This window comes from Dendrobates tinctorius, unplaced genomic scaffold (assembly GCF_039654945.1).
Source record: "Dendrobates tinctorius isolate UK_male_01 unplaced genomic scaffold, ASM3965494v1 ptg000156l, whole genome shotgun sequence".
NCBI lineage: Eukaryota > Metazoa > Chordata > Amphibia > Anura > Dendrobatidae > Dendrobates > Dendrobates tinctorius.
The window spans coordinates 26,351,839-26,364,616 of record NW_027361823.1 but is presented as its reverse complement, the minus strand read 5'-3'; the positions used below and the strand labels follow the sequence as shown (position 1 = coordinate 26,364,616).

At 41.6% G+C, this 12,778-nt stretch overlaps 1 protein-coding gene across 1 annotated transcript in view; it reads right to left on the bottom strand.

The window, feature by feature from the left end:
* The window catches only part of CABCOCO1 (ciliary associated calcium binding coiled-coil 1), a 245,455-nt gene extending 233,101 nt beyond the window's left edge, over window positions 1–12,354 (bottom strand). The window contains exon 1 of the mRNA XM_073548291.1: window positions 12,253–12,354. The gene's annotated coding sequence lies outside the window, so the exon portion shown is untranslated. The remainder of the gene's footprint in view (window positions 1–12,252) is intronic.
* Between the last annotated feature and the right edge of the window lie 424 nt (window positions 12,355–12,778).

The window sequence follows — 12,778 nt, the reverse complement described above, 5'->3', positions numbered from 1 at the left end:
CTCAGAGGCCAGGTCAAAAGTGTTCACAACAGGAGATGCTCTGAGGGACACGTATCAGATCCATTTTTAAGCAGATGTGTGTATGGCTCAGTGAAACTCTATGGGTCAGTGTGCTGTCTGTTTACAACAGATATGTGAATGTAGCCTTAGAGATTCTCCTCCTGCAGACTTCTCAACTTCCCTGTTTTCAATTGCTGCTGGTGGAGAAAGAGGTGACCAGACCTGTCCATCAGCCTCCTCCAATTGTTAGACAGCTTTTTAATGTAAAGTGTTTTTTAGTTGAAGAAGGCTGATGACAGATCTGGCAGGATGATCCTCCATCGGCAGCTATCCTGAAGGTGGGAGAGTTGTGCAGTCTGTTAGGATGGATGCACTAACAACTGAAGGAGAATCTGTAAAACTTGTAAATTAATATACATTGCAGCCAACACATCTGTTAAAATTAAGATAAAGTAGCCAATTCCTTTAACCCCCTTAATGTCCAAAGACAGATTCATGGAGTAGGGTTGAGGTGTGTGGTGCGGGTTAAGGAGATGAGTCAGCTCCATATGCGGCACTGCCAATTTCAATCAGCGGCATGTAAGTGGAATGCATGCTGGTCTTTGAACATACCGATTTCCATCGGCTCCTTTTGACACAGAGAACCATAGCAGCCTAGGATTTGCTTAAGGCCGCGGTCATACTTGCGAGTGTAATGCAAGAAACTCGCGCGAGTCTCTCGCATCACTCGGGACAGGAGTGTTCGGCAGCATGTATTTTTATGTAGCTGCACACTCTGGTCCCGAGTGCCGGCGGTATTGATGCGAGAGACTCGCTCGAGTTTTGTGCATTGTACTCGCAAGTATGACCCTGACCAAAGGTTGAGCTTCAAAGGAGACCAAGACTACATATTGAAATACTGTGGCATTGGACAGGTTCAGGTGCCCTAAGGGGACTAAAAAACTCGAGGTAAAGGGAACCTGTCACCCCCCCAGGCGATTTTAAGTAAAAGAGCCACCTTGTGCAGCACTAATGTCGAATTCTGTCAAGGTGGCTCTGTTACTTAGCTTCCGTTCCACCGCAGAAATAATCGTTTATAAAATTGTTCAAAAATACCTGAAATTTGACAGGGGGGCAGGTCTTACCCTCTCTGACAGACGCCTCGCATCCATCACTCATTTCGTATTTGGCGCCGCCTCCTCAGTTTTCTTTTGAAATGCGGCGCCCGAGCTGTACTATATCTTCTTGGGCATGCACAGTCAGCGCTGCCCATGCTCTCAGATCACATCCCGGCCTTCATATCGCGAGGCCACAGATCCGTGGGGCTGGGAATCTAGGGCATGAGAGCCGCAGATAACTACTGCGCATGCCTGAGATTCCCAGCCCCGCAGTGTGAATAAATCATAAGTGACGGCGGGGCGGGATCTGTGGCCGCGCGATATGAAGGCTGGGATGTGATCTGAGAGCACGGGCAGTGCTGACTGCGCATGCTCAAGCAACAAATTTCCCCAAAATAGAAAAAAATAAGAAGTAACCAAAATGATATCTACCCCAGAGTGTTGTCAATAAAACATCAGCTCACCACTGAAAAAATAAGCCCTCACACAGGGAAGAATAAAAACGTTAATGATCTCAGAAAATGGCAACAGACACCAATTTTGTTTTTTTATTTTTTTGCAAATGTATTAATTGTTTTCTACGTTTACATAGTAAAAAAAATTTGCAAGCTTGGTATTGTCGCAATATTACTGACCTGGTGAATTATGTGTTCAGGCAATTTTTACCGCTGGATGAACACTGTCAAATCAAACCCAAAAAACTAAGGCAGAAATGAGTTTCATCCTACTTGAATTTTTTTTTCCTATTTTTCAGGGACATTATATGGTAAAACGAATAGTGTCACTCAAAGCTACAACTCAGTCCACAAAAATAATAAGATCTCATAATAGTTCTATGTCGACAGAAAAAAAAAGTTAAGGATCATTGAATAAGGGAGGAAAAACTAAACTACAAAAATGAAAATTCACCTGGGCAACATTCTGGTTGCAACGGTATTGTCCATACATATGTGCGCATCCACACTTTGTTACAGTTCCTAATTTTTTAATATTTTTTTATGACAAAAGAAATTATACCTGCCGGTTGAAAAACATTCAGCATTTATATTCAGAGAAAAGAAAAACTGTGCAAAATAGACATTTAGATTACAGATTTTTATTACAGATATTTAATTTTTCTTTTCAAAATGAAACTCCATTTTTTATTAAAACAATAACAAATGTACCCTGTTTTTCTGTTTAGAGAGTTTCTTTGCCTGTAATTATTATTTTTCTTAAAATATGACATAAAGTGTTGCCTGGGGTTGGGAAAAGCGACGTGTCGGCTTCCAAGTCGATTTCTTACTTTATAAAATTTAAAGGGGTATTTCCAACCTTATATATGTTGGTAAGATATGCCATAAATGAATGACTTGCTAAGGTCCAACCTCTTGGATCACTGCAGATGCAAAAAACAGAGGCCCAAGGTACTTTCTGTTGTTTTCCTGCACAACACCACTCTTGTCTATGTCTGCCGTAGGCAATGGTAATATCTCCTCTTCCATAAAGCTGAAGTGCTCTGTTTGCTAATCACATCCACCTTGTTGGTACTTTCTGAAAGTTTATAGCAGAAAGCAAACAAGAGAATTCTGTTGTTGTGATTGAAGAGTGTTCACTCTTTTATTCATGGGGATCGATAGTATACAGTACATGCATGGAAACAATACAGAATGGATGGAGCAGTGGTCATGCAGGTTCCATACCAATCCAATCACGCAGTGGACATGGGACCCCCACTGATCATGCATTTATCACCTATCCAGTTAGTTATCAATTATATTGCTTATATATAGTCACCCTACCCAATGACCTGTGTTTGCTACACGCTCACCTTCAGTTTCCAAGATGTACACCAAAGTGGTATGTGGAGTGCAGTGGGTAAGTCTAAACCACATCTCCTCTGCCTTCCCTACTTTACAGCACAAGATAGTCAGTGGAGGTATGGTTTAGATTTACCCCCGCAATTCCAATGCCGCTGTGGCAACCATCATAGAAGCAGGAAGAATGACTTGCCAATCAGAGAAGAAGACATCAGGAGGTAAACAAGAGTACCAGGCAGGGTGACTGTTTAAGAGAAATATATGGTCACTTTTCAGGTCTTGGGCGAAGGATTGCTTTACTCTGCTCTCCATACAAATAGGAATAAGGGAAGAGTCAGATGGCCATATAACTTGGATGGGGATCGCAACGCAATGCTTCGGACTTACTGGCGGCTCTCCCGATCCAACATGATAGCTGCATAGAAATACAGGCTGTTACGCTCGGGTCGAGAGAGCCACTGGCCAGTCTGAGAAGTGCGTTGTGATCCCTGTCTGAGTTATATATCAGTATGCTGCCTTGTTAATGGAGCAAGCCACAGAGAGCTAACATAAATGAGAAAATATAATTTTCTTCCATTCATTTTAAAGTTACAAAGGGAGTTTAACATCATTGATTACTTTTCTAAAGACATTAAAGTGTGGTTATAGCAGAAGGAACCAGTAAATATTGTACTACTATCGACCCAGTGTGATCACTGACAGACGGAGTAGATCTAGAGGCGGAAAAAGACGGAAGATGTCCCATGTGCAAGTACCGTGTATGTGTCTGTGCCAGAAGCTGGTTGCTGCATTGGAGGTGAAAGTGGCCCCCTTACCTCTTGGGCTCTTTGCCGGCTGCACAGGTTGGACCAATGGTATGTCTGCCCCTGAGTAGATCCATCTTTGTACTAGGTGGTTTTTACAACAGCTGGAAAGTTTCTATGTAACCCATTAATCTTAAGACTGATTGCCTTGTTCTATTTAATGTAAAATACCAACTAACATAAGTAATATAAAAAATCTGAAGCAGAGAAATTATAATAGAGTGAACTCTAAGTAGTCATTAGGATGGTATTTCATTAACCTCAGGGCTTGTAATACTTTGCATAATATGAAGATTCGTTCAAGCGAAAATCTCTTAAAATAGGAGAGTTGTACTCAACTTCTCATTAGAAGAGAATACACTTTGTGAAACAGATGAGGCACAATTGTGTGTGGATGAGCAAAGGACAATTAAGTTCTGTCCATCCAGTGCTATAATCTATGTACTTTCATTGAATGATGGCGAGAAACAATCCGTATGAAAGGATAAATAAAATTATTTATCAATACCCAATATGATAACTGTTAGGGACGGCGGAACGCACTAAATATAAATAATAGGAAGTGCGTTCGCTGCCCGGGGTCCACCGTGCAGTAGGTGTAACAACCGCTGCTGAGTAATGGCAGACTCGCTATATGGCGGCATACTGCGCTCGGGTTAAAGGTCACCCGAGGTGCGCAGAGCAGACTCTGTTAAACTCACAGAGGCGCTTTAGTACAAATAAAGCATAAACGCCGAGCCTGTTAGCTTCGCAGGTCTCAGCTGGTGTGCACACAAGGTATATGGTAACAGGACACAGCCCAAGGCAGAGGTCGGTGTCCGTCTTGACCTACTGTGCGTGCGGCGTCGCTACCACGGACGCCAGTAAGTACTGCTAACTGCAGTGTGGCGGTAACTACTGCCGCTGTACGACAGTGCCGTGAGGCATCACACTATCGGACGCTAGTGTAGTGGTGCGGTATGCACTGGGGCGTATGGCTTACCACTGACTGGCACTGACTATAACTCTAATTCCCTATCCACATGCGTAATATCAGAGGGAAGGGGTTTTATAATGAGTCAGTCACCAGAATCATACATCCGTCACCATTCACACATAGCAAGTACAGTCTATACTAGCGCATGGCCGTGCGGCCATGTGGGCCTTTTATAGCCATGCACTTCCGGGACCTTCCAGACCGCTGATATGGGCCAATCAGATCAGGACAAGGACCTGAGCACGTGACCCCCGATCTCCACTGGGAGATCGTCTCGTGGGCATGCCCAGTAGCGCGGCGAGAGGACTTAGCCTCTGGAGTGGTTTCTTGCAAAGCAGGTTGCGCTACCATTGCTGGTCCAGAGGTGGCAACAACATCCAGACCCAGAGAGCTGGTCTGAGCAGGGCGCCTGGATCGCCAAGATTGCTGTGCAGGTCCCTGAGTGGTCGGAAAGGAATGGGAGACCGCAGGATGTATGGCTCTGGATTCCTGCTGTGCAGCTGCAGGAATCCGACGCCTAACAATAACTTACTGATCACTGGGGGTCTGACTGCAAGGACCCTCAGTTTTGACCAAGCATATCATTTTCATGACGTATCCTTAGAACTGACACCCAGCACCTCAACTAATCAGCAATTCTTAGCTCTTTCAGAACAGCACATCTCCGTGCAAAGCATAGCAGCCACAGCCGAAAAATTGCACATCTGCTCTTATTTAAGAGACTAGTGCCGAAGCATTATTGTTGTTCGGTATTTAAAGTGGTTTTCCATCACTGCTTTAAAAACCATATGCAAAAAAATCTTAAATAAATCCTACTCATGTAACCGATCTGCTGCAATTCCTCTTCCATAACTGCCCGCAAACCATGCGATTGTTACAGCCAAACACTAGCGTCAACATTGATGTGTTGAAAACCACTACAGCGTAGTGATTGTCTGCAGTGATAACATGGCCATCCCGTAAGAAGTATGGAGAGAGTCAGAGGACCATGGCAGCTGGAAGAGGAGCAGCAGTGTTTGGAAAGTTAGTATGTTTTTCTTTTTTAAGCCTTCTGTATATTTTTCCCCATTTGGAAATGTAAAAATCTTTAATGTAATTATACAAGATTCTGGATGGTTTTATTACATTTCAAGAGGTAAATGTTCCACAAGAATCAGGTTTTCTCTGGTACCCATCTAAGTATTTTGATCAGAGTTTCCATATCAAAATAACCTTCATCAATAATACACTGGAAAAGACCATGATCCAGACCCGCTTTGCACCTGCCTGTATAAAGCTATATTGACAAGATGACCAGCCCAAAAAGGGGGAGCCACACCCTTGTATGTACAAAGTACAAAAAAATAAAGCAAAACCAAAGAAAAGAGCCGGAACATATGTTGGTATAAGTGCAATGCATGGATGCACATTCAACCTGTGGCCATTTAACAGATAAAACTTAATATAAAAACTAAATGAGCAAAATACCGGGTAGTAAGTAAGTAAATGGTAACAGTACATGTAAATAACATGGTATACTTAGTTGACATTAATATGATCAAAAGAGCGTAAACGCTATCCAACTGCGACAAGGTGTACCCAATGAGGATGGACCCTAACTCTTGTAGTTTACCTTGAAATATACGGGGGCAGGACCCAGACCCAATGAAATGTAAATAAAGAGTAAAGATGGGATATTTTAGGGATCTATAATCAAGACTTTTTCATTAAATAAACTTAATTGCATTTGCATATAGTAATTGTTGATCTTAAACCCTGTGAGTCACCAATGTGATCTTGAGAACACCCCCTTTAAAGATAAACCAAATAAATCTGAATATGTAGCATGCTGGATCCAACAAATCCAACCATGCCACATCAAGTACAGAGATTACATAAAGCATGAGATGAGTCAACATGTAACAGCTTCCAGCACAATAAAGTTCCATAAGCTTTAGGTTTTCAAAGCTTTCTAAGCTGTGTTATAGCTGCTCTCGAAACTATATAAATTATGGATTATGTACTACATGATCATAAACCTCCAGCAGTCACTTCTCAGTATCTGTCAGACTTCATGAATATAATCCAGATCCTTTCTCATAGATGTCACTGATATCTGGTAGTCATAGTCTGTACCCTCATATCCCTGGTATGTTTCAGGATGCATTAAAGTAGTTCTGATCTTTTGGATAGTAGTACCTAAATAATAAAAATACCATAGAAACTGTGCCCTAAGCCAAGATTTTGGGAACCTCGTGTGTACAGAGTAGGCTTTGCTTAGGTTACCAGGACTTTTTTCGTTCAGAGACTTTAAAGGCAATGTATCACCTATAGTATTTTTAATAATTAATATTTTTTTCTGGTTGTAGATTTTTTTTCTCTTTTTATTCCATTTTCATAAACAAATAAACATTCCCCACATTAGATAAAGAATTCAAAATATAAGAGAACATGGCAAAAAATACCCATAAAAACCTACCACCACCTCCCAATCTTCATGGATGTACAAACATTACTGTGTATCATTCACCTTAAAGGGGTTGTCCACAACAAGATGGGAGGAGGTGTTGCATTGTAGGTTAGGAAAACGTATATCTCCACAGAGATCCAAGTTTCAGAGACTGGTAGCTCTGTAGAAACTGTTTGGGTAAGAGTACATGGAGAGAAGAACAAAAAGGACACTATTGTACGTGTTTACTATAGGCCACCTGGATAGACTAAAGACATGGATGAACTCTTTTTACATCAGATGTCTCTGTTCACAAAAAAGTACAACATAGTGATCATGGGACAGTTTAACTATACAGATATTTGATTGAAATCTCTCTCAGGAAAAAGTAATGGGTCCAGAAAATTTTTATCTTCTCTTGCGTACAACTTTATCTTTCAAAAGGTAGAAGAGAGAACAAGAGGATCTGCAATCTTGGACCTAATTCTTACCAACAGCGAGGAAACGGTTGAGGAAGTAAAGGCAACTGGGAATTTGGAAGGCAGCGATCATGCTATTCTCAAATTTTAAATTGCAAGAGGAAGAAGACCAGTGATGACCCAGAATTTAAAGTTTTGAACTTCAGAAAGGCAGATTTCAATGACCTCAGAAAGAGGGTCGTATGGCTGGATGTTCTAAAAGACAGTAATTTCAAAGATGGATGGGAGATTTTGCTAAATGAAATTCTCACTGCACAATCAGTAACCATCCCGAAAAGAAGGAAGAATTGGAAGCATTTAAAGAAACCAGGATGGGTGATCACAGAACTTAATCACTTGTTAAAAAGGAAAAAAGAAATGTATATTAAATGGAAAGAGAGCGGTATATCTAAAGAAGAATATAATGCTGTTTTCAGGGAATGCAGAGCAAGCATTAGAGGAGCTAAAGACAATAATGAAGTGAGAACTGCAAGGGAGTCAAAATGCAGCAAAAAGGGATTTTGGGGGTATGTAAAAAGCAAAAGAAACGTCAAAGATGCTATAGGATTTTTAAAAATAAAAAAGATGAAGAGGTCAAAAATGATGTTCAGAAGGTTGAACTGTTAAATTCCTATTTTGCATCTGTGTTTTCTTAAGAAAGCAAATGCAACATCAACTGATCTTCACGGTGCCATCGAAGGAATAAAAGAATCCACACCATCTATAAACAGAGAGATGGTGAGGGAACACTTAGCTAATCTAATTGAATTTAAATCTCCTGGTCCAGATAACTTACATTCTAGGTTGCTGAAAAAGTTAGGAGTGGAAATTACAGAACCACTAGTCAGAATCTTTGAAAAATCCTGGAGTACAGGAGCAGTTCCAGAAGATTGGAGGAGGGCAAATGTTGTCCCTATCTTCAAAAAAGGAAAGACGATAGAGCCAGGAAATTATAGGCCAGTAAGCCTTATTTCTATATCAGGAAAGATCTTTGAACAAATTATTAAACAGCATGTATGTAAGTACCTGAATAAGAATATCGTAATTAACCAGAGTCAACATGAATTTGTAGCAAACAAGTCATGCCAGACTAATCTAATATCCTTCTATGACAAAATCACTGACTTGGTGGATCAGGGAAATGCTGTAGATATAGTATATCTCGTCTTCAGCAAACCATTTGATAAAGAATCTCACACAATCCTTATTGAAAAAACTGACTAAGAATAGGATTGACAAGGCTACAATTAGGTGGATTCATAACTGGCTCAGTGATCGTACTCAAAGAGTGGTAATAAATGGGTGCACATCCAATTGGAAGAGTGTTTCAAGTGGGGTACCACAAATCTTTGTACCACTGTTGTTCAACATTTTTATAAATGATCTACATAGTGGAACTGAAAGTAAACTGATCAAATTTGCAGAAGATGCAAAGCTAGGAGGAATAGATAACACTAGATAAGACAGAGAAAAGATTCAGAAAAATCTAGGTAAGTCTGAACAATGGGCAGAAACTAATAGAATGGTATTTAACAAGGAGAAATGCAAGATTCTACATCTGGGAAAGAAAAAATAAAATTACATCTACAGAATGGGATAAATAGAACTAAGCAACAGCACGTGTGAAAAAGACTTGGGTATACTAAGCGATCATCGACTGCACATAAGTCAACAGTGTGAAGCAGCAGCAAAAAAGACAAACACAGTTCTAGGATGTATTAAGAGAAGCATAAAGTATAGAGTCACGTGAAGTAATTATCCACCTCTACTCCTCCTTGGTTTGGCCGCATCTGGAATACTGTGTCCAGTTCTGGGTACCACCATTGAAAAACTGGAGAAGGTCAATGAAAAGCTCACAAGATGGTGAGCGAACTGCAAAGTATGTCCTACGAGGAACAGTTAAAGGATCTGAGAATGTTTAGCTTGCAAAAAAGGATGAGAGGAGACTAAAAAGCTGTCTACAAATATCTGAAGGGATATCACAGTGTAGAGCAGAGGTCTCAGACTGCATTCCTCAAGGGTCTCAAACAGGTCATGTTTTCAGGATTTCCTTGTATTGCACAGGTGACAATTTAATCACCTGCACAGATATTGATTCCAGCACCTTGTGCAATGCTAAAGAAATCTCAAAAACACGTATGGTTTGCGACCCTCGAGGAATGCAATTTGAGACCCCTGGTGTAGAGGGATCATTCTTATTCTCATTTGCACATGGAAACATTAGAAGCATATTAGATATTAGAAAAAACTTTTTCACAGTGATTGAGATCAATGAGTGGAACAGGCTGCAATGAGAGGTGGCACTAGGGATGGGCGAACCCGAATTGTAGCAGTGGAAACCCATGTTACAGTTCGGGTGCAGTTCGGGTTCGGGTCTAGGGCCATTCTAATTATATTTACCTGTCCAGCGACGCATCCTCCCGTCCCGCTGTCTTCCGCCGCATTTGCTTCCAGGGCACACGAACGAACACTGCCGGAAGAAGCTGAAGACTGCCGAGTGCAGTAAATACTGCCTGCAGTTAATAAGCGGCCCTGGAAGCAGATGCGGCTAGGAGACAGTGGGACAGGAGGTCGCTGGACAGGTAAGTATAATTAGAATGGCCCATATCTGTAAAGTTAAAGTTCGGGGTTCGGACGCAAGGTTGCGTCATCTCCGGCCCCGAACTCTAACTTTACAAAAAACTCGGGCGAACCCGTCGATCCCTAACATCGGGGGGTTCACCCATCACTAGTGGCGACTTCTCCTTCAATGGAAGTCTTCAAACAGAGGCTGGACAGACATCTGCTTGAGATGGTTTAGTGAAACATGTGCTGCATTGAGCAGGGGGTTGGACACGATGACCTATGAAGTCCCTTCCAATTCTAACATTCCATGATTCTCTTCTGAATCCCTATATTTTCCTCTTGTAAAATAACAACACCTATACTTGTCTCTGATGCTGGTTTCGTTCCAGCAGAATCGCCACTGGCTCTCCCAGGGATCGTGTGACAGCACTGGCTTCAGTCTCCCCGCTTTCGGACATATCATATATATCCGGAGGAAGTGTGAGAACAGCTGGTCTAACTAGTACTGCCAGCACCGGAGATGAGTGTAAGGCCGGAGTCACACTAACGAGAAATATGGACAAGTGCTATGCGCAAAAAAAAAAGCATTGCACTCGTCCCAATGTTAATCTATGGGGCAGCTCCCATCAGTCAATTTTTTTTCTCTGCTGTATTATACGAGCTGAGAAAATCGCAGCATGCTGCGATTGTCACCGTATTACACCCATAAAATGCCAATGCAAGTCTGTGGGGACGAGAAAAATACGGATTACACACGGACTAGACGTGTGGCTTGCGAGAAATACGCACCAGTGTCCTTTACAAAAGCCTGCAATTCAGTGCGCTGTAGAGTAAAATAACACTGACATGTTTAATAAAGAATACAAAGAATAGATATATACACATAGACTACATATACTGTATATATATATATACATATATATATATATACATGTCATTGAGACACATATATATTTCTAGTTCATAGAGTTCTACATAGCATAATAGCTGCTAAATCATGTCTGCGCAGACGCCCCGGGGATGAACTGATTAGCATGGGAAAGTTTCTGAACTTTTTCCCACGCTGTCAGTTCACCTCAGGTCAGCCGGGGACTCTGCGCAGCCTCACTGACTACCGCTGATCTCACTGAGGCTGTGCGGAGTCCCCAGCTAACCTGAGGTGAACTCAGGAGCGTGGGAAAAAGTTCAGAAACTTTCCCACGCTAATCAGTTCATCCCCAGTCAGCCGGGGCGCCTGTGCAGACATGATTTCACTCATTCGGCAGTGGTTTACAGTGGGGCCGGTAGCATTAGCACCGGTCCCTGTTGTAAACTAGTTAACCCCTTGTGATAGATTGTAGCGGGGGACCTGACTGAACTGCAGAGAGGTATGGATATTGTTGCTTTTTTATTTTTTTTGACAGGAGAACAAGGGATTCAGTTGGATTAGCAGAATAATAAATCTGGTCAAAAACTTTGCGTAATTATTTCAATAAAAGAATTTTTAATTAATGTGTGTCTTTTTTAACCCTTTACTACTATAGGATTAAAAATGAATAGGTGTCTTATTGACACCTCTCCATTATTAACCTGGCTTAATGTCACCTTTCAATAGCAAGGTGACATTATCCCTTTATTAACCCATATGCCACCGCTAAAGGCAATGGGAATAGAGAGGCTAAGTCCAGAAAATCTGCATCTTATAGATGCGCCTTTTCTGGAGTGGCTGGGGGCAGATTTTTTTTTTAGCCAAGGGGGGCCAAAAACAATAGTCCCTCTCTAGGCTATTAATATCTGCCCTCAGTCACTGGCTTTCTCTCTCTGGCGGAGAAAATACCATGGCACGTCAGCGCAAAAAAAGCATGCGCAAAAACACAAAAAAAACACATACAAACGCATACTGCGCACGCAGCGCAAAAAAAGCAAGTGTGAAAGTAGCCTAAATAATGTAAGATATGTCATATAAAAGCCATATGAAAATTGCCTCTTCAGAGATTCATGTGTATGAATGCAGCGATCAACATTATTTCTGCATTCAGGATCTTCAAAATTGCAGTAAGCAAGGACAAAAAAATACACAAGTGTCAACAAGGGATGTCCAATAGCATTGGTATCAGCTATGTAAGAAGTGTAGTAGATATTTATACCTTTGTGTTTCATCCACATCTTGTACCTCCAAAAGAGCATTTATTTGTGAAGGAGAAAGGAAAGCTTGTAATGAGAAATCCTCCGGTGTACTTCCAGGGACATCATCCTGTTGAGGGAGAGACAACAAGTGACTATTTTATAGTGAAAAAGAGTGCACATCCTCCAGATTACCTGCTGTACGGCCTCCAAACGCTGTGCCTGACAAAGGTCATATGTATGTAGTGTTTTATATATACAGTATGAAGATACACATATACAGTATATCTCCCCCAGCCTGATATTTATATCCCCCATCCTGGTACTGTATATGTCCCTTATCCTGGGCACTATCATGGTAATAAGTCCCTTATCCTGGTATATGTCCCTTATCCTGGGACCCATCCAGGTAATATGTCCCTCATTCTGGCGCTGTTCTTTAATGCACAGAAAAAAATAAACCATTCTATTCACTGACGTCACTGCCATGTGCCCCCAGTCACGTGCACGCCGACATCAGATGCTGGATGCTGAACACTGATTGGCTGG